Here is a 5,270-nt window from a genome sequence, read left to right on the forward strand (position 1 = left end):
GTGACCTTGGGAGTAAGCTGGGAGAGGGCAATGAAAAACAGGAGTCTCCTGGGAAAATCTGGAGATTTGGCAAGTATGGGTTGGTCTACAATTCTAAAATCTAACACTTTGTGGATATTTCAAAGTGTATGAAATACATATATCTTAATATCTATATCCTGGTTGAGAAGGTTCTAGCACAATTAGACAGGAAGGCATCATACAGATCAACTGTGCAAGCAGCTTACGACCCATGATTGCGTCTGCAACATTGATCATCTCGTTACAGTGCAATGTTCTGCTGGGAAACCTTGGGTGCTGACCACTGACCATGTCTTGACAGGTCAGAGCTGTTTGGCTGCAGAAGAACCAGGATGGGGATTCCCTCCGATCCCCCCATGAAGTCTGGACACTGCTGGTGGTGGCAGCTGATGACTCTGCTGAGCCCAACAGGCTGATGGAATGACGAAGCTGATGAAGTTGGTGAATCTCTGTAGACTGGGAGGTGGTGAGTAGATGGAGCCAAAATGCAGGTTCCCTTTTCAGTCACATCACACTGAACAGAAAATGCAGGTTTTGTATGTACGTGTAGCTTATTTATTTTTCACTTCTTAGTCAGATGGGCTTTTGGTGTTTCCCTCTCTCATTAACCAGTCTCATAACCCCAGCCTTTCTTAACTATCCTATCATCAGAATTTAAAGATATTTTTTTCTGGGCTTCTGTCAGCTGTGTCACATGCTCCCGAGCAACAGTGTTCATACTGGCTTGATTTGTTCAGCAATTTAAATAGAATGAATGAAGGGAAATTAAATGACAATTCATACCATCAGGGGGAAATACCTGACATGCACTCGACAACAAATACACTCACTTTACTAATTTGTTTAAGCTTTTATTTCAATGTGTTTCTCCTAATGCTTGAAATAAAGAGCGATGAGAGATGATTAGCAGTAGAGTATTTGTGTATGAACACATTTATTGTTGCATGTGGCTCAAATCATAATCCATGTAGGCTTGTTGTGGAGAACTGAATCAAATGTACAGCTTGACAGTTTAATATACAGATCATCAAATGAAGGTGAAAGAGTTGGTTAACAGACTACCTGCAGTGTATCAGGTTCAGCCACTAGGTGGAGCCAAATAGTCTTGTGTAGCCTGTATGAAGTCTTGTTGGGAGACCAGAAGCCACTTAAATGGTCTTACTGGATACAAATATGCATTCTTGTTGACTGATGTTAGATATTTGAGGCACCGCTCTGATTCTATAACAATCTAGGCCTCAGAGAAAACAAAATGACAAAGAATGTTTCAGTTGTGTCTCTACAGAGAGGTCTGTGACTGGCTCCATGGATACAGGACCTCTGGGGGTGTCCTGTGGTGTCTAGCACCAGGGCGTCGGTGCTGTGTTGTCAGGTAGGGGCTCCATGGATTGGACTTTTTCGGGCACATCCCACAGATACTCAATCAGTTTGGGATCTGGGGAATTTGGAGGCCAGGTTGGCACCATGAGCTCTTGTCACATTCTTCAGACCATTCCTAGAAAGGTATCTGGGTTGTTGGCTTATATGAATGGACCCAAGGACCCAGGACCTAAGGTTTCCCAGTAGAACATTGTATTGTCACAAGATGATCAGTGTTATTTCCCTCACCTGTTTAGTCTTTTTGATGATGTGTCTGATTAGTGTATATTATATTTACACAGTAAATAAACTTGGGGAAGATGTCCCCTTGGGACATTTTACACTAAAACACTGGGTGGCATTTTTTCCACATTTTCATAAATATTACATAAATCTATGTAGTGAATAATGAAGGAGTTTGTCACCACTCTGCCCATAGTGAAGCAAATCAAGACATTAGAGGGCGACAAATAGCCTCTGTCACACTAATGTACCACCTACCAACTTAGCCATTAGAGTCAGTCAGATACACTCACAAACACACAAACATATGAAGTGATAAAGATGGTAGACCAGCCTTCTTTGCAGTCTGTAAAACATTCACACGAACATACCAAAAAGGATCATTATTATTACATAGTGCAAAGTAAGAAATATTTAATAATCTGGCTCCCAGTAGATAACGGTAGACTCCAAAGACTCTGAGGCCTGTCGTAAATGTAGGGGAGACTGTACGATCCAACAACCCTGGCAGAGAATTCTTCTGATATTGTGAACATCATGGGTCAAACAGGGCTAGATAACAACTAAAATGAACTTTTGGCAGATGTGGAAGTGTCTGGAAAAAACATTAACTTCATTCTTTTTAAAGGGGCTGGAGTCATTACTGATTAAAGAAGCACAGGTGTCACTAATAACATTAGGTGTCCCAGAAAGCCATGACAGTGAGCCAGCCTGACGATACTAGGACGATACCATAACAGCTTCAGAATCATGTTGATGGTACAGTGTGTTGTAACAAGATGAACGGTGTCTCTGTCACTTGTTTCTGCTCTATGTAACTTCAGTGAGAGGGTAGATCACAGAGCGTAACGCTTTATAGTACTAGCTTACAAACAGCACCAACAATCAGTGATTTTGGTGAAACTGGATATTTAATGGAGAAAATGTTTTCTGGTTTTCCCTCCGATGTCCTCCAGCTGCTCTGCCTCAACTCTCTGTGATTAACGGAGTTTCCTGAAGGTCACCTGTACCTGCTGTGTACTGTAGCTAGAAGTTAGCACTGCTGGCTGACTCTGCTCTGAGCACCGTCGGATAGTATATGTGTTTTACACCGCTATCGTCTTTTTGGTCCAGGCTGGAAAAGGCACCAGAAACAGAACCAGCCTCAGCAGCCTCATGGCAGACATCATGGCAGAGTTGAAAAGTATGAAGAGGATGCTGACGGTGGAAGCTAAGAAGAGAAGAAGAAGATGGCTTTTAGTCATTGGCAACAGCTTCTCTAAATGAAAGACTGCAGAAGACAGGCTAGTATGTAATAATAGCTGACTTGCTAAGTTTTATGTCTTGTGTTGTTGCCCTTGATTGATGTTTGGCTGTGTTAACAAAGTTGTCAACTCACTAGTTTTAAGCCAAATCAGCCCATTTCAACAGAGGTTTAGCTGGCAGCATGTTAGAACCAGGTGTTATTGTCCTGGTTCAGGTTACATTAGCTTGGCTTCACACTTCTGCAAGACATAACATTGTTAAGACGTGCATTGAGTTTTATCTGTAATTGGCACAGAACATTACATTACAGTACATCTGACAAATTGTTACAGAAACCTGGGATTTATATTGCACACGCTTTTATTGCCAAGTAAGTTTACACATACAAGGAATTTGCTGTGGTCTGTAGGTGCAAAACAACAAACAATACTAAAAATACTTAAAAGACATAATACAGAGTGTGGATATAAATATAAATAGAGTGTGACTGATTTTAAAGTAGGTGAAGACTGTCCAGATTTATCCAGTGGTGCAAAAAGTTTGACCTGGATTGGGCAAGGTCCCAGTAGCTATGGATATTGCAATGTGCAAAATAAGAGCGTCTAATACTGAAACTTACATTAATGTAATGTAAGTGAAGGGGGAGGGAGGGGGGTCAGTGTCAGTGGGGGTCACGGGCCTGGTTAATGAGGCAAGTTGCAGATGGGAAGAAACTGTTCTAATGGCGAGAGGTTTCGGTCCTGATGGACCGAAGCCTCCTGCTATGGGGGAGAGTCCCAAAAAGTTTGTGTCCAGGATGGGAGGGGTCGACAACAATCTTACCTTGCACGTCTCGTCCTTGAAGCATACAGGTCCTGGAGGCATGACAGATTGCAGCTGATCACCTTCTCAGCAGAGCGAATGATACGATGCAGTCTGCCTTTGTCCCTGGCAGTGGCAGCAGCGTACCAGATGGTGATGGAGGAAGTGAGGATGGACTAGATGATGGCAGTGTAGAAGTGCACCATCCTCATCCTTGGCAGGCTGAATTTCTTCATCTGCTGCAGGAAGTACATCCTCTGCAAGCATGTATGCCTCAACAAGCTAATGACTTGGACTCGACAGACAACTGACAAACTCTATTATCATGTTATCTAAAGTTGTGGATGGCACTCACATTGAAGGGATTGTTTTAGCATGTATCTCTCTCCTGGCCTACCTGCATTAGCACCCTGAGGTGCATCAGCCTGTAAGTTTTTACTGCCTCGTTTTTTAACTTGGCAGCTTGGAATAGAGTTCTCTCCTCAATCTTTATTCCACCGTGGGGCCAAAAAAAGCTCACCAGGAAGAAGATTCTTATTCAATGTGTATGATTCATGAGCTGCTTGATCAGCAGAAATCGTTTTTCAAAGACTTGATTGAGGAACAACAGGAAAGAAGCTTCAAGAACTGTATTCATTTATTTATGGACAATATCATGAGGGATGTACAGGACATTAAGTTCACAATTCTCACAGAAGGATGTGAATGATTTTAAAAGACTCTCGGACCAGGCTTCCAGTCTCTAGAGCATTTCACATCAGTTTGCATCTTTCCAAACTTCTTTTGACAAACTTTCTATAAAATAAGAGTATCTGGAGTGTCAGTCAGAATATGTACATTGCAATATGAAGAGCAACAGGCCAAGGTCAATTGTGATGAAACTGCAAAGGTCAAAGAGGAAATTCTGAAGAGAGGGAAAAACCAGGATCTTCATCAGTGAAGATTTTACAGACAATGTGAGACAGAAATGAATGGAGCTGCAGCGAAAACTTAAAGAGGCACATCAGAAGGGTCAGATTGCTCATCTACAGTATGATCAGCTCATTGTTCACCAACCACGCTCTCAATGAACCATCTACATCTTTAATGACATGCTCATATTTTATCTTTTTTTAGTTATGAATCAAAATATTGTACCAAATATACTTTATCCTCAAATGATCTGCAGTGCATGTAACAAGAGTATAGAAAGTTCAGTGTGTGAATGTGGTATCTGCAGAAATGGTTATCACCCAAAACGTACACCTCTAAATTTCCCAAACTCAGCTGCATGGGTAAAAAATTTGGATCTGCCGAAAATGTACATCAAAGTTTCCTTTTCACGGTCTGGATAATGATGGCAAAACAATGCATGTTAAAGATCAAACAAAATAAACTTTAAATATAATGAACATGATCCTCATTCAGATTTTCTAGCCTTTTGCTCTTGAGACTTTTCAATCTAATGTTGTCCTTTTTTTACTAAAGTTACTTCATGGCCTTCTCTTGGGGGACAAAATGTAATTGTTGGAGCTGTTTACCGACCATCCAATTAAGATATTGATCTTTTTAATCAGCGGTTAACAGATGTGCTTGAACTTATATCAGAAGAGGGTAAAGTT

The 5,270-nt window shown here is 41.3% G+C and overlaps 1 long non-coding RNA gene across 1 annotated transcript; it reads left to right on the forward strand.

The window, feature by feature from the left end:
• The first annotated feature begins 353 nt into the window (after positions 1-353).
• LOC140993827 (uncharacterized) lies at positions 354-5,060 on the forward strand. The gene is made up of 3 exons (XR_012178684.1): positions 354-1,393; positions 2,737-2,910; positions 3,713-5,060. It is a non-coding gene; the product is annotated as an uncharacterized lncRNA (long non-coding RNA).
• The last annotated feature ends 210 nt before the right edge of the window (positions 5,061-5,270 follow it).

The sequence above is a fragment of the Pagrus major genome, chromosome 3 (assembly GCF_040436345.1).
Source record: "Pagrus major chromosome 3, Pma_NU_1.0".
NCBI classification, from domain to species: Eukaryota; Metazoa; Chordata; class Actinopteri; order Spariformes; family Sparidae; genus Pagrus; species Pagrus major.